A 23330-nucleotide genomic window follows, 5' to 3' on the forward strand; every position below is an offset into this window, starting at 1 on the left:
CCAGGAAGTGTCCTGAGATGTGTAGGTAGTGATGGGACAGTGTTTCAGGACATATCTTGGCCCTTTGGTGTCACTGCTGTAGAGATGGCTACAGAGGATAAAAGAAAAGCTGGTGCCTTGCCCAAGACACCTGGACCTCTGCTCTTGCCTGGTCTGTCCAGACTCGCTGGGACTGAATATCAACTGAATTTGGCCCTTTGCCTGCCCCATGGAAGCCTGGAGCTTGGCTGGCCAAAGGAAAGGAGAGAAAGGGGATCAACACCCAAGTAGCTGTTTTGCAACCAGCTCCAGACTAGGATTTGCACTCAGGGGATGACCACAGCCTTTGACCAGCCCTGGATGTACAGAAGTTTTACTGTGTGCTCTTGTGACTCCTTCCATGGCTTTGTGCTCTCTCTCAATGACTGTGCCTCAGTTTCCCCCATCTGACAAACAATGCTGACACTACCCTAGTGATGTTGCTAGATTTCCTAGGCAGCAGCTGGGAAAAGAAGGAAAGACTACATCAGGGTCTAATTTTACAGCAACCCTGAAGGTGCACCGTGCTCAGTTTTTGAATGCTGCAGTCTCAGCACAGTTAAAACTGGATTGGGAACATTACCCCTTCTGACAACAGGAATTCAGCTCATAATTTTAGACATTCAGTTTCCAATGCCCAATGAGGATGTCTCTAAATTGCACACAGACGGACCATAAGATGGTATTGCTCAGATTTGCAATTTTCCTATACCTCTCAGCAGAAGGAAGATAGAGATACAGGCTGTGGCTACAAGACACACCTGAAACACATGTCCTTTTAGTAAAAACAGAACTGTGATCATCCCTTGCCTTGCTGTCAGAGTGAACAGCACAAAAGGACTTGAACTACAGGACTGCACTAGCTATGGGAGTGATTCCAGCTGCTTCTACACAGCCTGAAATGAGGGGCTTTGAAGTCGTCTGATGCCACACTAACATGGGCAAACAGGAACTTCCCAGTGCCATGGAGAGGGTAGAAATATCTGAGCTTAAGCAAAGTGTGGGACCTTTCTACCAAGTTGAGCACAGACCCTGAAGGTGGAGAGAATCAGGAACATATCTGATCCCATTTAAAGACCCAAGTTTCAGCGGTTTTGGATCCAGCCATGACCTTGAAGCAGCAGAAGTCTATAACTTGAACTTACAAAACAAAAGAATGATAAATATGTGCATTTCTACAGCACCTTCTCTCCAAGGTCCTCGAGGGACACAGGGAGCAGAAGTGAATTAAGCCTCATGACGCAGAAAACCATCCTTTACTGACCCCAAAGGCTGAACACAAACAAAAGGAAGTACTTTTTCACATAGCTCGTAATTCAATTGGGGACCTCATTGCCACAGGATGCTGTGGAGTCTAAAGGTATAAAAGAGTGCCAAAATGGATTAGAGAATTTGTAGAGGACAAGTCCATCAGTTCCTGTTGAACACAATGGTCTAGATGCAACTACCAGTCTCAGAAGTGTCTACTCTTCTTTGCCTTTCCTTCAGTCTTTCATTGTGCATCCAGATGGACTTGGATGGCTCTGGGTCAGGGCAATCCCCAATATCAGTATAGACTGGTGGGTGAATGGATTGAGAGCAGCCCTGTGAAAAAGGGCCTGGTGATACTGACTGTGAGCCAGCAATGTGCGCTCACAGCCCAGAAAGCCAACCGTATTCTGGGTTGCATCAAGAGAAGTGTGGCCAGCAGGTCAGGGGAGAGGGTTCTCGCCCTCTACTCTGCTCTGGTGAGACCCCTTGCAGTGCTGTGTCCAGATCTGGAGTTTCCAGCACAAGACAGACATGTGAACTCATTGGATCGGGTCCAGAGGAGGACCAGGAAAATTGTCAGAGGGCTGGAACATCTCTCCTATGAAGAAAGGTTGCAAGAGTTGGGGTTGTCCAGCCTGGAGAAGAGAGGACCCTGTGGAGACCTAATTTCAGTCTTTCAATATATAAAGGGGGCTTATAAGAAAGATGGAGAGAAGCTTTTTACCAAGGCCTGTAGTGACAGAACAAGGGGTAACAGTTTTAAACTGAAGGAAGGTAGGTTTAGATTGCATATGAGGAAGAAATTTTTTATGATGAGCGTGGTGAAACACGGTTGCCCAGAGAAGTTGTGGATGCCCCATCCCTGAAGATGTTCAAGGTCAGGTTGGATGGGGCTTTGAGCAACCTGATCTAATGAGACATGTCCCTGACCATGGCAGGAAGTGGGTGGAATAGATGATCTTTAAAGGTGCTTTCCAAACCAAAACACCCTATGATTCTGCAATTCTATGATTTTAGGATTCTATGACCTTTGTTCCTTACCTAAATAACCATTCTTTCATTTATTATAGACGTGCAGGATATTAGTAATCACCCCTAAGCCACAGGACATATGTCCATGCCAGGAAACAAACCATGGCCAGAGCCTGAAACTAAATCTAAGACACATTCATGTTGCTAAACTCCCCTACCAAAATGGGTTGGCCTGATCTGTGTCTTCCTGTCCAATCTACCACATCCCACATGATGCCATTGCACTGCTCGGGAAAGCAGTTGTTGGGATAATTGTCTGCCCAGACTTAAATCTTTCCGGGGTGTCATGCCCATAACAATGCAGTGCCATGCCTGAGCTGATCATGCTGAACAGCAAAGGGTTCCTGCTTCCTCTGCTCCCTGGAGAACCCCCCTTTTCCTTGCAGACTCCTCAAGGCAGAGACTGTCTTCTAGGCTCCCCTATAACAAATCCTAAAATGCTCGAATATAGACAGGCTGGCAGAGGAATGCAATCATAGCACAGGCACTAACCAGCAGGATTATTCCTTGCATCTCATCTATCAGCCTCACGACAAGCAATTCAGGATTTGCATAAATGAGACAGATGTACGCTTTTCCCCATTTCAGTCTCCTCTCCAGGAACCCTTGAGCAGTGTGACATGGGATGGAGGATGGTTTATTGGTGAGGGGCAAGCATGGGGGTTATTGTGAAGCAAAAGACTCCTCTCTTCTCTCTTTCTTGGGCTGTGTTTAATCACAGGAGATGATGGAGGACATTATGGAGTGATTTGTGCAGCATTGAGAATGTGCTGGCTTGGTGCTGGGGTTAGTTAGCTGTCTGTGTGCAGCCTTGATGAAGATGAAGGATTGAAGGAGGTTGGTTTATATTTATTCTGAGAAGGGCTTGGGTGATGCTTTATCACAGAGATGACAGCAGAGTCTGTGATTTTCACATGCTCCTTCATTTGTATGGGTTTTCACTTCTGGCTCGGAGGACAAGCAGACAGGACTGGAGTGAAGAGCTGGAGGGGAGCTGGAGATCTGCAGACAGCAAGCAGGTCTTAGATTTAGGTTTCTACCCAAGACCAAGACCTAGGAGGGGACCTCAGCTGCAAAGACACATACAGACAATTCTGCTTCCCATTTCCTCCAGAGAAAGGTTTTGAGACTGTTCCTCCTGCTTCCAGCCCAGCACTGTTTAGAGAAACTTCACCATAAGGTAGCAGCATGTACAGACCCAGGTGTTCCTGAGCAGCCCTTCAATGACAAACCCAACTGTGCAGCCCAGGACCTAGCCTCGGTAAACCAGGAAATGCAGGAGAGAGGAGCATTCCTTCTTGGAAGGTGCCAGGAGATTAGGATCATTGCTTTTTTTGCCCAGAGGGTAGGTTGACCCTGCACAGTGGGGCACAGTGGATGTCTTCGGTCTCCCAGGACAATACCTGGAGGGTCTGTGGCATCTCCACATTGAATAGCAGGCTGAAATCCAGCACAGGTTGGTTGCAAATGAAAGCCCCCACCTCCTGCGAGACACAATGAGCAGATGGCCCTCCTTTTGTTCCTAAAGAACAGAAATTCACATGCCAACTAAATGCTAATTTGCCCTTTTGCTGTCTGTCTCCACAGGCTATGTCTATACTAGTGAAGGAAGCAGAGCAGGGGCTGTTCTTTGGCTCTGGGGCCAAGCATGGCACAGCTTGCAGCCACATACCTCAGCTCTCCTCCCCTTCGAAATGGGCTGGCCTCATCCCACAGACCTGTGGGGGAGAGTCCCTTGGCTCAGCCATCTACCAGACTGTGTTCTGCCACCTTCTTGGGCCAAAACTACACCAGGGAACACACAAGTAATTAAATAATCTGGATGACCATGGGACCACACTCATGCCTGCATTTAGTCCCTCATTTATTTATGAGGATAGACATAGGCTCGGAGGGAGTTTGTCCTCTTGGGTTTCACTGAAAGAACTGAGCGGTGATAGAGATCTCCCCACTGGGAGTAAATCCGGGTACCACCTTTGTTGGTTTAGATGGACCACTGCATTGGAGCTACATCAGTGAGGGAGCTTGTCTCTCTTACCCAGCTCTACACATAAATCAGAGCTCTGGCCTTGAAAGAAAAGGAACCCTGCCAGCCCCACCACAGCTGATTAGAGCACTCCCCTCATCACTCAGCACACCTGACCCCAGCAACCAGATGAGGAAAGGTATCAATCCACCTCTTTTTGTCAGGGCTGTCCATTGGAGTCTCATAAAGGGCCAGTAAACACGAATACGGTGGGTTGATCCTGCTTAGGTGAGCAGAAGCATAATATTTGCTGCTGATGCTTTTCATGAGAACTGGATTGTTGCTTTTTCTCTCTCCTTCCTTCCCTTCTTCTCCTTTGCCTTTGCAAAGTGCGACAGTGTGGGGATGAATCGCCTGATTGTGTGCTCCTCTTTCCCCTACCACGCCGCACCAACAGCAGGGTTGGGGGATGGAAAAGGAGCCCAGCTGCTTCTTGTGGGCTGTTCTCTCTCCACCCACCAGGCACTTTAAATCAGACACAAATTAACACCAATTCCTGGCATCCTTTATTAATCGGATTGGCTCAGTGTTAGTTTGCTTTGCTTCTATCTTCTATTTTAGTATTTCTTTTTTTTTTTTTTTTTTTCTTCCCAAGCCCACCTTCCTGAATAGCATACCTAACAATAACAGCAATGCACTGGAGAGCGGGGACGGCTCTTGAGCTGTTACAGGTAGTGATCATCTCTGGTTTCTCAAGCTTTAAAACATTCACCATGTCCCAGTAGGGGACAGCAATCCCTTGAATGGCTCATGTTTCAGCAATCTTTTACACCCATACTGCTCTCTAAGTATCATTCAAGGAGAAACCCCATGCACACAGTCACGAACATTACGAAATGTAGCCACCTTTAGGGTACAGTGCATCTGTCATTTATCATCTGATAAAAAAGTTATGTAAGATCTCTTCTAGCATAGGAAATTGAGGTAGCTAAAATTTGACTGCCTCACGTGGGACATAGCAGAGGTAAAAACCTGACTCCTGTGTAACCACATGTGACTACTGTCTCCAGAGGCTCCACAGTGACTTAAATATAGGGAGGTGTTCCCACACCCTGGGAAAGTTGGTACCAACAAGGTCACTGACCCTCATCATGATGGGGCACCATGACCAGAATCTAAAGAACAGCCATCACTGGTAGAGGCACACACACACAACTTCATGACTTGTCCTTGGAGATCCAAGAAACAAAGTACTAAGAAAGAGCTGCCATGACTGGACCTTCAGAAGCAAAGATGAGAAGGGTTGTAACCACTCACTATCCTCCTTTGCTGCTCCCAGCTTTGAGAGACAAGAATGGTGAGGCATATGTCCTTCAAAGCCTGCTATCCCCTAAGTCTTCTCAGCTTTGCAAATCCTCTGGTGTTCGTGTGCCCTGCCCCTCTTATACCCCTGGCTTGTCAGTCCCATCAGCACTATGCACAATGGAGGCAAGACATAAGGAGCAGCAAAGGTTTCCTGCAGGAAGGACCATGCTTAGATAGAGAATCGGGTGGCTCCTCTCTGCTATTTTTATGGCCATGTTTGCCAAGCCACTCCATCCAGCATGCACCGTTCGGCAACTGTCAAACCTTTTGTGGATTTCCGTCTCTGCAATATTCGTTTCTTAGCAACTCTGTTTGCTTTTAGCAAAAACAAAATGTCTCTGCCTGTGGCATGCTATTTTGAGAAGAAACGGTGCTGTTTCAGGTCCATGCTAGTCAGAGGGACCCTGGTGAAAATGGTCCTGTCCGCCCACTCACTCCTAAGAGCACTGAGTGAAATTCTTATTTGTTTCCGTGCCGTTTCACCTGCCGCAGGGAAAGCATAGCAATCCTGGACACGGATTGTGGCAAGCAGCTAATACTGCTACATTGCTCTTCTACAGTCCTTGCCATTCTGGGGATCTTGAAGCATATTGTATAACTCAGGTAATAAAGATACAAGTCAGCAACAAATTTTACAGCAGAAAAAGTTTCAGCAAGAAAATACCATTACATGAACCCCATATACTTTCTTGGAAATATCTCTGGTCTTGCAAACTTTGATTGAATCCAGCTCTACAAGAAGCTTTCCCAGCACATCCAGCTTAAGAGAAAGACCGCTGAACTTGGAGGGCCAACAACAGACCCTGGCAACCTTGTAAAAACATTCAGCAACAGCAATTCTATCATTGACCAAAAATGTATAGCAGGAACATGAAGATCATTACTGTGTCATTACAGGATCCATATTTTTCATTTTTTTTTTTCTTTTCAGTGATAGCAGTGTTGGTTTCATTCCCACCAAAATGATACAAAGCCAGTGTCTGTCTAGTGGAAACTGGCATGACTGGTCAACTCTACTCACAGCTCCTCTTGTAAGGTAAATCTTATCCTCCTTCTTGAGTTACCAGTGAGGGTAAGGACACACAAACTCATATAAAACAACATCAGCACCTCTTAAGATTATGATTTAAGACTTCCAATTGATTGGAAACTAATACCAATTAAGACCCAACCAGTCGGAAGTGGTGCCTCACTTTAAAGGCTCAGGAAGGAGCTGGATGAAATGAGACCCCAGAAAAACAAATGGGAAAAGTGCCCTGACCCTCTGGCTAAAGGCATTTAGCATCATGGTACGGGAGACGGATGAATGGAAAGTGGGGCTTTTACAAGGAGAAGATCAGCTGTGCTTGAAACGTACCTTAAAACAGGCATCAGTTCTCCCACCCATCACATCATATCTCTACATTGCATTCACAGTTTGAGTGTAGCCATGCACATCATCCTGAACATACCCTACACCTCTGAACTGCTCAGAATATTTAAGACAGGAGAGAGATCTCAGCTCACCAACTCAGCCTACCCCTGGCAGAAGGCTCCCTTACTTATCTTCTCCATGTCTCCATGCCCATGGGAACAGCTGATCCCCTGGAGTATACTTTGCTGCATTTTATCCACTTTGCAAGTGACTCAAATAATGATGATTTTCTGTATGAATCCAAAAGACTCAAAAAGCTGGTTGGAAACCAGGTAAGATAAAGAAGAAAAAAAGTACTTGAATTTTAAAGATCTGTAACTGGAAAAACTATAGATGCAGGATGTGAAAAGAGGAAAGGGGATGACATGAAGATGCCCAGCAGCTCCAGAGTTAATATCTTGAGACCCTCATGTGTCCAGAGGCCTCTGGTAATTAGTGGAGTTAGAGACTGAACTCAAGTGTTGTGGGAACCTACTTGTATAGTTTGTAGCCATTTTCTTTGGAAATAAGTTCCATCCGTCTTTGAGTATAGATCCAAAGTTATTCACTGAATCCAAGAACCCTCACTGACGTCAGTGGGGCCAGGAATCCATCTCTTTATTCCCGAGTTCAATGCCTACATATTGTTTTCACGCAGCTGTAAAGACCTCTTTTGTGTATCTTCTTGATTTTTCTCTCGCTCATTCATCCTGATTCATCCTCCTCTGCTTGGAGCTCCTTGAATATCCTGTAAGAAGCCCACACACTCAGACACATTCTTGCCCAAGCCTACATCACAGTATATTTGTCCAACTAATTTTTACTGAAATAAAGTTGCTGCTTTGCAAAATTGCCAAGACCAATTGTTTTGGTGAATCATAAATACTGCAGAAAATAAATGGCAGTTCAGGTTGTTTGTTTCTGCCTTCGGCAGACCAAGCTTTAAGAGTAGATACGTTCCTCAAGAAATGGAGATTTTAATTCAGTAAATAAACTATAATGGCAATGGCTATTCATTAGGAGACCCCTATATTTTGACCTAAGAAAAGTCCACGTATCTGCAAAACTGTCTGCTAACGTGATCAGGAAAAACTGCTTCAATCTCAGTCTCTTTGGCATTGGTTTGGTCAGGCAGCTTAAGAGTCGCATAGATAAAAAGTCTTGACTCACAAAGAGTGACCAGATCTTGGAAGAACAAAATTGTTTGGGACAGCAGGATCTCCAGCTCAGTCTCCTCTGCCTGAGATGAAGGACTAATGGATGCATCTGAAATGAGGTGGAGTGCTTTGGCATGCACTCTGGGAGGTGAATCTGAAGCGCATCATGATCATCTCCCTACCAGGGATCACCGTAACAGCAGCAGGAGTCATGAAGTAGATGTATACTTGCATCCCTACCTTTCTGCTCAGCATTCTCACCTCACCTGCAAACCTGCTTCTCCAGGCTAAGGAATGACCCAGGGAAGGATGCAGAAAGATCCCAGAGCCAGAAAGAGAAGGTAAGGTAGATTGTGCCACTATAACTTGTGGGTTGAACTACAATATAAAAAGATACTGTGTATTTTATCTGAAGCCTTTTTAGGGAAAAGTGCACAAATTGCCCAAGACTTGAGAAAATGGGGATTTTCAGTCTGGTGATGGAATGCTCCAACCACTAGGTTTTGATGTTTAAGATGTAGGTGGGACCACCTGGAAGATACTCAGAAAAGGTTACCGTGAGCTATGCTTAGATGACTAAAAGACAGAGATGCAAATCTGAGCTGGCTACTAGAGGCTCCTTGATCTGTCCACAGAGGGAAATAGGCATCTGCAGCATGCATGATTTTGGACAAGCCACTGTGGTCCGAAATCTTAGCATCTTGGTTAGTCCTATACCAGCAGACAAGCTTTCATGGGCACATTTGTGGACCACTCCTGTCCCCATGTCTTTGGGAGAAGGCATAAGCTTCCATGGACAAATTCATCAACAGCACTTCTCAGTGAGGACAATTCATGGGAAGACATAAATTGGACCCCAAAATAGGGATCTGGGCCCCATGTCAGGACTATGTGTCAAAAATCTTGTTGAACCAGAGTCCTTTACTAGAGCTCACTCTAGGTCTGTTCCCTAGTACCAGTGGAAGATCACTATCTTCTTAAGCAGATACCAATTAAAAGGCCCTCTAAGTTGTACTTTAATACAAATAATGTATAAAGATAACACTGTCATATTTCATAATATGGTGACTGTAATTCCACTCTTGTTAAAGAGCAATTGCAGTGTAATTATGATAAGTATGTTCTCTGACACACTTTAATACCACAAATACAAATGTAATATAATTATACTCCATTACTATATACATTAGTATTGCAATATAATTTTACGATAATTTAATAATATAATTGGTAATTATAAGATGTATTACATGCATTAGTATTTTACATATGTGCACACACACATGCACACACCCCCTCATGTCTTGCAAAATAAGTGACTGAATGGTTCACAGTGTGGCTGAGAATAAATACTGTAAATGTCACTGCAATGTTGTATATTCAATTCAGGTAACATAGGGGCACCGGAGAGCTAACACAAACCATTCACTCATGCAGTTAATGTTTTTATTATATCAACAGAAATAATTATTGATTGAGCAAAAAAACCCACAGTGTAATTACAGTTTAATTGCAATATAATTCTACTGTAATTACACTTTTTCTATTATTTGGCTTGGCCAATAACAATCATATTAGTGAGACATTGTTCTCATAATTTTAAAAGATTGTATTATTGTGTAAGACTGCACGGCCTCCCAAGAGAAGAGGATTCATCATTGATCAATTATTTCAACCTAAACCTGGATTAGTGTTGGAAAATTATAACTATATAACTATCAAGAGCAACATTGTTGTGTAGCCCTCCTGAACTCTTCATGTTCTGTATCTCCAAATCGCTGGCACTCAATAAATCTGAAAAAAATACTGAATGGAAAGATATGGTGACAAAAGACGGGTCCTTAATCTCAGTTTAGCATCTTCTGTGGGCTTTTAAAGAGGCCTCTTTCCTCTCTTTAAAAATGCTATGGTGTTTAGAGTGGAAAAATAATAATATTCTGTATAATTCTGCATTGCCTCCCCAAAATCTCACTCAATTCAAGACTGCAGCCTACCCAGAGAGCATGAGAAAGGTTATTCATGCTGATCCCACCTTACTTAAGAGGCAATGCTATAAGTACCCCTGGGTCACTCTGAAGTCAGTGATAATGGAAGATGTTGCTTCGTAGGAACTCTGAAGAGACTTATGTTATTTGTATGAGAAACAAGAAAGGGTTGGGAGACCTCAGAAATGACAACAGACAATTAGTTCATCATCAGCCTCAAAGCATTTTTGAGTTTAAAGCACTGGGATGAACAATTAGTATCTTCCCTTCTACCATTTCCCCTCTTATTTCCTTATCACAGAAAAAGTAATAATAAATTCTAACTCAATGAAAAAGTTGAGAAGGGAATGAAATCCTGTGTGCCTCCCGGATACTCTAGATGATATGGTAGCCATGGCAACAAGCAGTTCAAGAGAAGTCCTTTACCTTTGATTTTTCCATTTTCGTCTTAATGTTTACATGAAATAATGGAATTTTTGTTCCCAGTCCATCTCCTGTATAGGCCAATGATTACCGGTGATTGTACAATTTCTCATGAACTGTTCTCCCTCTTGTTCATTACTTGCATGAGGGCAAGAATCCAGTCTCAGCTGAAATCAGATTGACCGTGAAGTTTTCGTGGACCTTTATTACAACCCAAAAAAAACCCAAGAGGAGAGGATGTTGGAAGGTGGGTTGGAGAAACATCCAGAACTGACCGAGCAGCACGTAACAGTTAAACACAGGAAATCATTGCAATGGTGTGCCCTAGAGGCCAAAAGTCTGGTGGGCTTCAGGAGGGATTACAGAGATTCACAGGGGCACAATCCATCCATGGTTACAGACCATGTTTGTTCAGACACAGTTTCCAGCTCAGAAAAAAATAATAATCCTTAACTCAGTGACTTCTGGAAAGAAAGTGTGCGCCAAAGATGGGATTACTTTACACTTACTCTTTTTTGCTTTATTCTTCTCATGGGCATCTGCTGTTGACACTAGCTCTGTAGACCATCGTTCTCACCCAGCATGGGTGTTAAGGAGCTTTTGTGCTCAAAATCACACTCATCCTTCAAACTTTCCACCTGTCCTGGTGAACGGTGGTGTTGCAAGGTGAGGGGTGATACCAAGAGAGAGTCTGAGCCAGGAAGCCTGTATCAGCATTCAGCAAAGACTCCAGTCTGGTCCCCAAGTTCAGGAAGGATCTCTGGTGAGATCCTGTGTCTGCTAAATACAAGGTAGGCTCTGGCCAAATTGTGTAGTAAACCATAATGCTGTGCAGATCATGGCCTGCTCATCTGACAGTCTCTCTCAGTCTAGAGCCACTGAGCTGTGTCTCCAGAGCTGGAAATGATTTGGGAATTTTCATGACATTCCAGGGAAACCTGAAGCAAGCACAGTGGCATAGGCAATGAGCTCGGAGTCATGACCCAATGCCTGCCACTGCAGAGGTATTCAAGCCTGGTCTCTTGCTTGGATTTCTTTTTGAAAAATGTGTTCATTTCAGGCCAAGGCTCAAAGCAAAATTTCAGTGTGGTGAGGCCGTACTCCACAAGCACCAGATTCACCCAGATCCTCCAGGAAAACAGCATTCTTCTCGACTACAAGGAATAAGTCCAGGGAAAGAATTGGAGTTTTTTTGTTTTGTGCGTTGTTTTATGGGGGGATTGTTTTGCCCACAGGAGACACTGACAGGGAGCCTGGCTTCTGCTGCTTTGACCTTTGCTCTTTCTCACCTTGCCCAACAGAAGCACTATGGACACGTGAAGCAAAAGAGCCCTTAACCTGCCTCGCGGAGCATGCAGGCAGACTGCAGCAGCTACAAGAGAGGGGCCAAGTGTTTTCATGCTTCTCCCCAGAGCCAGGAGACTGTGTCAGAGTCTGTGCTAGGGCTTGGGCTTGCAACCAACGCTGACACTGCATTGCAGCACTAGGAAAAGTGGGGAGGGAGAAAAGCTAAAGTGCACCCTGCAGGGAAAACAGCACAGGCAGGATCGTCCTGCCCATCTCTGGTGGGAATCCTTGTCAGAGAGGGCTACACTCCCATGGCACCTCATCACAAAAAGGCACAGAGAGAAGCCTAGCACTGGCACATAAAAAACCCCAAACAAAACAAGACAAAAAATCAAAACTCCCAAATGTGTAAAGCATAAGCCTAGCTGAGCTGGCAATTCTGTCTCCTTCCACAGTCGCTGTGCTGCCAGTCTAACTCACAACTTATACTGAGTGCTCTGGGATACTCAGAGTGTGAGACCTTGCCCTTAGAAAATACAACGCTGCCCTACAGTCAATTCCATTGTTGCTCAATAGAAAGCAGATCAGGCTATTACAAAGAAAACCCTGCCAGAACCAATAACCATACAAGGCATGGTATTATGCTAAGATGCTGCTTCAATAAATAATGTGCTAAGAGTCTGGATCCTTTAATACTCCCAGTTTCATGGCTGCTCAAACCTATGTGTGTATACAGATATATGCAGTTAAACAGATATACTGTATGCTATTGTCCGAGAATTCTCTGAATAACAAGAAATGGCATATTTAAAATTTTAGGTTAAAACTGGTACTTACTGACCCATCTTCAGAGAGGAAAAAAGGCACATTTTAGGGACACGGCAGCTAAAGAAGTGGGGGGAATCCTATGTCAACACCCCTAAAACTACGTATATGTAAATGAAGCTCTGTAAAGGATGATCTTTGCTGTGGATCCTTGGGACTAATTTATGGTGTCAGGTCATGATATATGCTGAAAGCAATCTTCAGAAGAGGAAATCAAAAACTGGCTGGTGGGAGGAAGGAGATTTGGCAGGCAGAAGGCAACTTTCATCTTTGAGAGGGAAAAGTAATTTAGTTGAATCCACTTGAAGAAGGACTGGTATCAGTGAGACCTCTTTCCTCTCAGCTCATGGTTAATGTTAAGGACTCAATGTCATGAGCCTTCCTGAAGGCCTTGAGAAGTCCCTCTACTGGGAGTGAGTTTTTTTCAAGTGGTCCAGTGGGGATCTGTGGGATAAATTCCTCCTTATTTAAAGGCATTCAACTTTCATCTCAGAACTGGGGCAAGAAATCAGCTAAAAACTTCCTTTAAGACCTCAAGGGTACTGCAACTGTCTATAACAGCCATCATCATGTTTGTCTATCACTCACCCTATCCTTAGCCTTCTGAAATATCCAGCATATCTTTAGTGAACTAATCTGTCAGGATCATGTATTTTACCATTAGATATCTTCAAATATTCAAGCAAGGCATGCTAGGCAGTAAGGAAAAGGGAGGGGAGTTATGAGCAACTGATTCAATATTAAGTTGAAGAAAAGGAACATCACCTGCCCAGACGTTACCCTCACTTTTCTTCCTTCTTCAGTGGACTCCCAGCTGAACTACCGATCAACCTCAACTCATTGCTTAGCTGATGAACTCTGGAAGATCGCAGCCCCAAGCAGTTATCTTCTAGGCAGTTTCCTTGCATTTCTCTGAACAGCCTATAATCGGATATGAAGCTTTTTTGGGATGCAGTAGCACAACTGACGCTCTGCAGAAAGGAATTGTATTGCAGTGTCTGCTGCATGCAGACATAAGTCCTCCTTCCCTTCCTAGTTGTTGTTACTATTATTATTACGGATTTCATAATAGCATGACTTGGAGGGTCACAATTTGTCTGGGAAACACAGACTCTAAAAATGATGTATTCTTCATTTCCATGTTTCCCTTGCCAGCAGTAGGATATTGACATGATTGAATTCCTGGGGAGGAAAGAAAGAGAGGAGAGAGGGGCAGGCAGCGGGTCCAATTTGACAGTGGAGTTGAATTCCCAGATCTTCAGCTGGAACAGAATTTGCCATCAATAGTGTTTGTAAAATGGAACAGTGCTGGCATTTTTATTTAATTCTGGAGCTTGCATGAATTCTGTTTATTTTTGCTTGTTGGCTAGCTTCTTCCCAAGAACCCAGCTTTATCAAAAATGAAGGGAGTTGGTTTTGCAGTGCTGGAAAGATGCAGGTTTTTCTTCTGGGACAACCTATTTACAGCAAGATATGCTTTCCTGGGAAAGCCGAGATAGAATAGCGCAACTTCTTTGTGTCCTGGAGAAGTGCCATGGTGGGAAGTTGGCTCAGGGGAATTTGGAATGAAAAATGGGGAGTTTCATTTCTAGAGGACTGGCTTGATTCCTGTTTGGATCAATGAGGGGGAAAAAAAAAAAAAAAAAAAAAAAAAAAAGGAAGTTACTGCTTGGATCAGTCACGAGAAAAGGAAATCTCCTTTTCATGGCTCCCTGATGGATTTTGTGGTTCTTCCTCAATTTCTGACCAAATTGGTGCTTGCATCTCAGAAACTCCAAAGCAAACAAGTACTATCAACCCTATTGATGATATTCTTCAATGAAGCTGAGAGACTTCTCTGCCATCTGAGATCTGGTCTGAGAGACACTACTGAGGAAGGATGGATGGGGTCCAGCTTCTTTTTCTTGTACTGCATATTTTAATCTCCACAGCTTTCAGTCCCACACCTTTTGCAGGCATGAAAATAAGCTTCCAAGCAAAGATCTGCTAGCATAAACCAGGAAAACTCTAACGTATCAAGGAAGAAACATCATTTCAAACTAACTCACTATTTTTTAACAAGGGACCAGAGAGAAAGTTTCCTTTCTTACAGTAAGACAATACCACTCTTTGGAATTTCAAAGAAGGAAGAGAAAAACATGCTCCAGCATCCTAGATAGCCCTTGATCCCTGCAAAAGAAACAGCCTGGCTTGACGTTCATACAACACCAATGAACCAAGCAAACAGTGCTCTGGAGAGCCCTGCCTCACACCCTCTGGGATTTAACAGCAGTGATTGCTCAGTGCAATAATCCTAAAAAAGAGCTGGTCATTTTCCAACAGCTAATGACAAGTTTGTTAGTTAATGGCCCAGATCAAAGCCAAGGGCGATTAATGATCTAACAAACCAGTCGATAAACTGGTGATGAAGACCAATTATAATCTGTATCAACAGCCCACACTAAAGAATCTCTTTTATTTGTCTCTTCTTCCCTCTGTAGGGTCCAGAACAAGCAAGGGGCTATTTCAGGAAATTGTTTGCTCCCTGGAAATCAATAACCAATCAACACCAGGAGTTTATTCTGAAAAAAATGCATATGCCAGAAAACAAACCTACTAAGAAACATTTTACCTGGAAAATAAATGAACCCAACATGTAATGTGATTTGCCTTAGACTCAGCTTTTCAACAGCTTGTTCAAGGTGACTCTTCTTTTTCTTTGTTTAAAACTCTTGCCAAAAAGTGACTGGGGAAAAGAATATGTAGGTGGAAACCCATTTCCTGAGGTGTGGTACTGACTGAATGACCAAAGTGAGCTCCTTTGCTGTGACAGTGTAAAGGCGTGTCTGAAAGAAACATGTATAACAAAGGGATGCTATTTTAGGAACCACAGAGTTCACAGCAAACTTCCCGGGTCCTTAAACAAACCAGGGTTGGAAGAACAACATTGAATCATAGACAACATAGGGAGAGACTGACTCTATCTTCTTGCCTTTACAGGTGTTTCACCTTGCAGAAAACATCCCTGAACAATGACCTTCCAATATGCTTTTAGAAGCCTCCCAACCCTAACAGCCCAGTGTGTCATCGTCCAACTATTTTGGAAAAGCTCTGCCATGTCTAATTTGGATATCCAGCACTTGCAACCTAAGCCAAAGGTTTTTTGTCCTGTAGATTCAAAAATTGTTTTATTTCCTTTCTTTGTCATATCTCCTCCTGTACCTCCACATGAGGCATATCTCCCTTTACTGTACTTTTCTGTAGACTGAAAAAAATTATTTATTTATTTATTTATTCCTCAACATCAGTAGTGTCTTAATCTGGACTTTGAACTCACCAGCTCGTAACAGAGCTCATAAGAAAAATGCCCTACCAGAAAATTTTAATATTTTGTTTCCAACAATGTCAATAGGAGACACTATTTAGGAAGAACACATACTTTTGACCCCTCTCTTCTATAGAACTGCTGATTCAGAGGCATTAGAGGAGACTCTGCCAGGTATCCCTTTCGGTATCCACCTGGTTTCATCACCAGCCAGCTTCATTAGAGGACACCAGTGGACATCATATTGCTGTAGTCAGCACTGATGGACTCAGTTCAAAAGAGAGTGTCAAAATACCACTTGGGAGCTTTATGAACTGTTGGAGCCAAGGAGCAGAACTCCTCTATCCCCTTTATAGTTAAATGTCACTTACTTAAAGTATCTTTTTCTTACTGCTCCTTTTTTCCAGAAATAAATACTACAGGGGATGCTAAACACTTCCCAGTATGAAAGAAGTTAAGATGGGACCATGAACAAAGGGAACTGTGTGGGAGAAAGAGGTGACAGGTGTAGGTGATGGTTTAGAAGTCAGTAGGCAAAGTTAAAAGGCTGTTAAAATGTGTGTGTGTGTGTGTGTGTGTGTGTGCAGTAAGAGTGGGGAAAAATAAACTCTTCTGCCATAGGAAAACAGCTGCAGCTGGTGACCACCCGTCCTAGGATGAGACATCTGTATTCTGATAAAGCTTATATGTGTGTGCCCCCCTGCTAAAAGTATGAAGGACTTTAACTCCAACAGCCAGCACATACACAAGATTTACTCTTGGTTTTAATAGCAACTGTACTGAAGGCACATAGACAGAAAGAATGGTACAAGAACGTAAGCCTTCAGTCAAAAAAACAATGATAGCAATCTCCTAAACGTGATTTAGCTCACCAAAGAGCTGAATCTCTTTGGTGTTATGAACAGACGATGACGGTGATTTCAAGGTCTGGATTTGATTTCATGCCTGGTTTTGCCACCAGCCTCCATCTTTGGGAGCAATGGTGGATACAGTGCATTGGTGCAGTCTGCATTGATGGCACCAGCCCAACCTAGCTCTGACTGCTTGAACTGCACTGGTGTAAATCATCTCTCATCCCCCCATGACAATGTGAGTCACTGATCCTGGCACTTGGCTGTCTTGGCAGGTCTCCCAGAATTCGTTGCATGGCTCTCAGCAGTCAGGGATGCTTTCAATGGGATTTGTGGGTAGAGGTATATTGACTTCTCTGTGCCTTGGTTTCCTCATCAGTGGAACAAAGCTAATAAGCCTTACCCACTCTTTAAAATAAGAAAGGCAAACCTTCATCAAAAAACTTAGCCAACTGTGGTTTATGTAATGCTTAGTGATACTGTGGCAGAGAGGATTCTGGGAGAGAAAAGTCAATTTATTATGAATAGTCTGAAAAGCGTCTCCTCTACATACTATCTATTGGTTCACGCTGACTTAATCTCTCAACTCAGCTGATCATCTGCTTGCCCAGAATTAGCCCTGGGGATGGGAAGCCCAATTCACATTTCACTTACAACCTGCAAGGTGAGGCAGTGATCTTATTCACCACCTGGAGCTGCTAAGAGGGTATTGTCTTGTTTCCTTTTTTAAACACTGAGCTGTCCTAAGACTGTCCCTACCTGTCTTACTCCTTTGTTCCCAGGCAATCAATGTTACTTCATTTCCTATTCTTCTTCTGCTGATTTACAAAACTTTGTAATATAGCAGCTACTACTGCTGTCAAACTTTTTTTAATGTCAAGTTCCCCTTCCCCACCACTCCATCTAATTTTTATTAATTAACTAGTTAATAACTACCAATTATTCTGTAAATAAATGAATGGCTGAGCTGCCTCTGTGTAGTGCTTTCCTTCTACCAGGCAGCATGGTATTAAATTCACCAGTTCATAGTCTTTGAACAGATATTTTGACAGAACAAAATTTGTACCCTGGGACTGTTGCCCAAGAACAACCCATTTGTTAGGCCACTAAGCCCCAGGACACCTTGAGTATAAGGGAGCAGTATTAGCATTGATGTTAGTCTTCTGAGCTTCAAGAGGTTCAAGACATCACAACAGAACTCCCCACTTCCACAGGCACCACCTCCCCACATCACAGCCTTTGGAGTAGGACTGCAGAAGTGCTCTGATCCATGCTGTGCCACCAAATTTGGGGTGGGTAGCCATCAGCTTTTCTGCTTTGGACACATGCATACCCAGTGGGCCAAAGTCTAGTCTCATGCCTACCGCCAGAAACAGGGTGGCCAAAGAAATGTGAATGGGATTAATATTTCTCTTCAAAACAAGGTAAGGGATTGGAAACCATGTTGAAAAGTAGAAGACCAGAGCCCATTCTTGATTCCTACATTTGTGACTTCCTGGGTGCTCTCGGGTAAGTCACTTAGTTCTGCATCCCAGTTGCTCTGTCTATTAAAAAAAAAAGCACTGTGGGGTAACAAATCTTCCTTCAAATGTCTCAAGCAATGCTTTAAAGTGTCACATGAAAGGCTCTGCGGGAGGGAGTAGCTGTTACTAGCAGAATCACACCAGCTTCACACGAATGTGAGTGCTGAGTGGGTCTGTAAAGTCCCAACTTTCTGTTATCTGCCCTCGCAATAGCAATGTTACAGTGCCCTCCTGCTCTGTCACATAAGTCACTTGTCAGAAGGTCCCCAATGCTGACAAGATCAGTCTCATAACGTTCAGCGCAGGCAGGGAGAAGCACAACTGTACAGATGTGAGCATTGATATAGAGAAGAGTTGAGGTGGGTACATTGTTGACATGGGCTCCAGATGAGCCAATGTTTGACCCTGTTCACTGAGACATGGGTCATCCTCTTGTACATGTGGTTGAGGCTCTGCCTCTTCTGAAGAGATGGGAGATACTCCCCAATCTCAGTTTTAGATACTGTTCCTTGTGACTCATCAACAAAATGACTATTGCTTTCAGTGACAGATCAATCCTGTTCTGTCCAGGACTCAGTCATCCCCCACCAGACCCCTGAAATTAATAGCAAAATTCTCACTGGTTTTAGGAAAGAACATGTCAGGACATTTATTCCTTGCTCTCCCTCTCCAGAAGGAACCATTTACTCCTCTCTCTCTGGAACAGTTGGAGAAATTTTTCACCACTGCACTGATGGAAGAAACGACTCTGCTTAATAGAAGCAGATGGAAAAAATATGAGGTCATTTGGTCACAAATGAAAAACTTGCCTACTCTAGTAGTTTAATGCTGAGTTTGCCTGGCCCCCTCTATGATTAGATTATTACTTATTCACTTATTCGTCTATTTAATCATATCAAGGGAGGGTGCCCTACATGACCCTTCTGGGTACTTGCTGATTCCTTTGTTCTTTTATTCTGCTTTTAACTGAGATTATTTCCATACAGGTTCCTTTCATAATGAGCCTTGAATTATTTTACTTTATCATCCATAAGGTGCTCTACGGTTTGCTGGTGTGTCCCTATCTATCTGAGCTATTCCTGCAGGACACATTACTCTTAAGTGACTCACTAGAATCAGCCATTCGCAGACTCCTGGATTTTAAGGCTAGTTGGTCCCTTCTCTTTCTTACCTCCTGAATGGTGATGGCCTTAGACATTACACTGTTCCTGAAATATTGGATGTTATAGTGTGTCTTTTAGAACTAATGCAAATTAAATCAAGAGGTGCAAAGCTTGTTACAGCATTAAGACCCAGGATACCTGGGTTCTCCTCATAGGTCTGACAGTTTTTTGCATGGAGTCTAATTTCAGATCTCCTTTTTTTTTTTTTTTTACTTTACTTTACTTCAGCTTCCTTACCCATAAATTGGGGATTTCTCTGTTTCTGTGTGGTTTTTTTATCTAAAAATGAAACTAGTTGTATAAGAGAGAAGTATCACGGCAATATGAAAGCCTGCATAGGACACACTGTTTATTGATTTCTTGTGAAGTTGTTCCTGTGAACAATTATTATTTGTTTAAAATTGGCACCATGTTTCCTGGTTGCATCTACCTGGTTTAACTAAGGGTCATTACATACAGGAAGGTTTCTTCCATCACAACATAGCTGCACAACACATCCAAGAGATAATAATATTGATCTTATATTAAAAAATACATAGAGAACAAGGTGACTTGCTTTTGGCTGTATTGCTTAGTTATTAGCAGAGGTAGAAGGAAAATCACAGGGCCCCAATGACCAGTTTTATTGATGAATCATTAGATCACATCCCATCCCCCAAAAACATGAATTATGGTTTATTTGCATTGTTGCTTAACTTTCCTCAGTGATGGGACCACACTGGATAACTTCTGGGTTCTTTCTTAGCCTCACATCCCATGTATCAAGATGGACACTTAACTGTGCTTATAAAGTCAGAGAATCCTTTCAAAACAGCAAACAAATGTTAGAGATGAATATTAAATCTGCAATATCACTGCTGCATCTCTTGCTAATAAAAGATACAGTAATCAAAACTCCATCCTGACTTCAACTAACTAACCAGTCATAAACACTCAGTTTATTCCAAGCCCAAAAAAGAATGAAGCTCAGAAAGGTAACTCAGATCTTGTGCCAAGGAAAATGTAAAAAGTTGCATATTCAACTTCAGTCCAGAACACGGAAGTTTGGACTGATACTCTTTTACACAATTGGCGGCTGAAAGCTGTGCTCTCAGAGGAGAGCCTGGGAAGAAAATGCGCTCAAAGAAATTCCAGGAAAGCAATGAAGCACTTGAAATGCAGTTATCCTGCTTCATCTCCCAGGCCAAAGGTTACTACCATTAAGATTTCATCCAACACAGGAGCTGTGATCTGCAGCAACCCTCATGGCCTTGGAAGGGAGAATACTGACTATAGGAGGAAAGAGTTGGAAAATGTGCTGGGCACATAATCGGCATTCATGACACTAAACTGCAACAGCACTGGCCCTGGGAAAAGTCGATTAATAAATGTTAGAGCACTTTCTCATAAATCTGTTGCTTTCATGGCATTGCATGAGCCATGTGAGTCCCAAAACACCAAAACATTCTGGTGTAAGAACACCAAAGGCATGGAGTGGTGTTAGCATCCCATATTGGCACATGGTGAGTCAAAACATTTAAGTGTGCATGTAGCCACGTTTTCAATTTCTCCATCCACAGTGATCACACCAACCTACTCCAAGAAGATTCTTGAGCCCAATCTCCAGACGTATTTGGAAGAGGGTTTGAGGCCTTTCTTGGTTGTCTAAGTAAATTGAACCAGAATGAACCAAGCTTCACCAATAGATATTCACTTGCTTAGTTCCTTCCAAATATGGTGTATGTACTAAAGCTCAGTCTAAAGTTTGGTTAACAGCCAGAAATCTTATCTCTGCTCTTCATCTCACAGCTAATGATACTGCACAATGGTGTGTACGCTCATATCTTGGAAAAGTGCTGATTTAGAGTCTGATTATATCAAAAGTTGATCATGTATGAGAGCTACAGAGCTTTCTCAGTATCAGGGTCTGAAACTAATGGATATAGGCAGTAGGCACCCTATTTCCTTCCTAACTTTATCTGTTTTCAAGGTAGATACCTCCATAAAAGCAAGTCTGTAGGCTTCCCAGATAGTAGTAATCTAGAAAAAAAGAGTCAATGACAAGTCGTACATGATTCACCAAATGAAGGGTAGATACTCCTCCACTGACTCTCCAGATGGGTCACAGCAATGACTGCCCTGGCAAAACTGAATGATTTCTGGATATTTGAGATGTACCAGAACCCCCGAAATAAATAATAGTGCAATTTCAACTAGAATTTTACTGGAAAACAACCATTGTATACTCACTGGGTATTTCACCAATGCAGAAGGTGACTGGCCGGCATGTTAGACAGAAATGTGCATCAGAGTTTGTTCTGCAGTGACCGAAAACTACCAAACTAGTGATGAGGTGGGGGAGCTGACTTAAACAGATTACAGAAAGGGTCTTCAAATATGGATAGATGGACATTGAATTATTCAAGCGTGTCCAAAGAAGGGCAACGAAGCTGGTGAAGGGTCTGGAGCACATGTCGTACAAGGAACAGCTGAGGGAACTGGGTGGGTTTAGTGTGGAGAACAGGAGGCTGGGGGGAGACCTCATCGCCCTCTACAACTACCTGAAAGGAGGGTGCAGAGAGGGGGGATGAGTCTCTTTAACCAAGTAATAAGCGATAGGACAAGAAGTAATGGCCTCAAGTTGCGCCAGAGAAGGTTTAGACTAGATATTAGGAAGCATTTCTTTACAGAATGGGTTGTTAGGTGTTGGAATGGGCTGCCCAGGGCAGGGGTGGAGTCCCCATCCCTGGAGGTGTTTAAGAGTCGGGTCGACCCAGCGCTGAGGGATCTGGTGTAGTTGGGAACTGTTAATGTTGGGTTGATGGTTGGACTGGATGATCTTCAAGGTCTTTTCCAACTGAGATGATTCTGTTATTCTGTGATAGATGGAAAAAATCCCTAAGACTGACATCCTTCACAGTGGTGAGGTCCACTGTTTTATGGGCCAGACGGACTGTGTGCTGGAAGATGTGATCATGAACAGTGTTTCTCCAGAACAATTGCAATTTTAATTCCTTCAGCAGGATGGGGAATGAACATGCATCTTTGCATTATGTTTATAACAAAGGATCAGAAACAGCATTACAAATAATATTCACGTCATGCTGTGTTGCTATTAAAGCCTGTGGGTTTCACATGGACTGGGAGCCAAGCAGTGGTTCGGCAAAAGCTGATCAGAAGTCTGAGCAGCGATTAAAGAGCAAGTTTATAAAAGAGATTGGCAGATGATGAAAGGAAATTGTCAGGTGATGCAGTCACGAAAGGCAGACAAATAAAAACAAATTCAGGGAACAGCAATTTCTTTCTGAAGGCAGAAGAATCAACATGTCTAAAAGGAAAGTGAAGGGAGTGCAGAGATGACGGAGAGGGGACAAGATTGTGTGCTTCCATTCTGAGGAGAGAAAAACAAGTTGCAGATCAGACAGTCCAATGAGATACTTTATTACTTCAGCTTTCTGGTCATTTATTGCTGTCTATTTTTCTTCTTATTTTACAAAAGTACTGAATCCATCTCCTGTGTAGAGTGTTCATTATATAGAGTCAAAAATAGCTTTCCAAGCCCAATATGATTTGGATTGCAGCAGGAGCAATGAGTCAAATAGGGAAATATTTCTCATCTGCTACTTCTGTTTCCAAAAAACCAATCATGTGAATGTGTTAATCTGGATTTAACAGCATTAGAGAATTCAGTGATTGGGATCCTAGAAGAAAATGGGGTCAGCAACTCAGCCTTTCCAAAGATTGAAGCCTAATATTATGCCTCGTACCAAGATGGGTAAATGGTTATGTTATCACAGTCAACATGTGA

The 23330-nt window shown here is 43.1% G+C and overlaps 1 protein-coding gene across 5 annotated transcripts in view; it reads right to left on the bottom strand.

Moving 5' to 3' along the window:
* The window catches only part of ADGRB1 (adhesion G protein-coupled receptor B1), a 283954-nt gene that overhangs the window by 213530 nt on the left and 47094 nt on the right, over positions 1–23330 (bottom strand). The gene's annotated exons all lie outside the window — the stretch shown is intronic.

This window comes from Strix aluco, chromosome 1 (genome assembly GCF_031877795.1).
Source record: "Strix aluco isolate bStrAlu1 chromosome 1, bStrAlu1.hap1, whole genome shotgun sequence".
NCBI classification, from domain to species: Eukaryota; Metazoa; Chordata; class Aves; order Strigiformes; family Strigidae; genus Strix; species Strix aluco.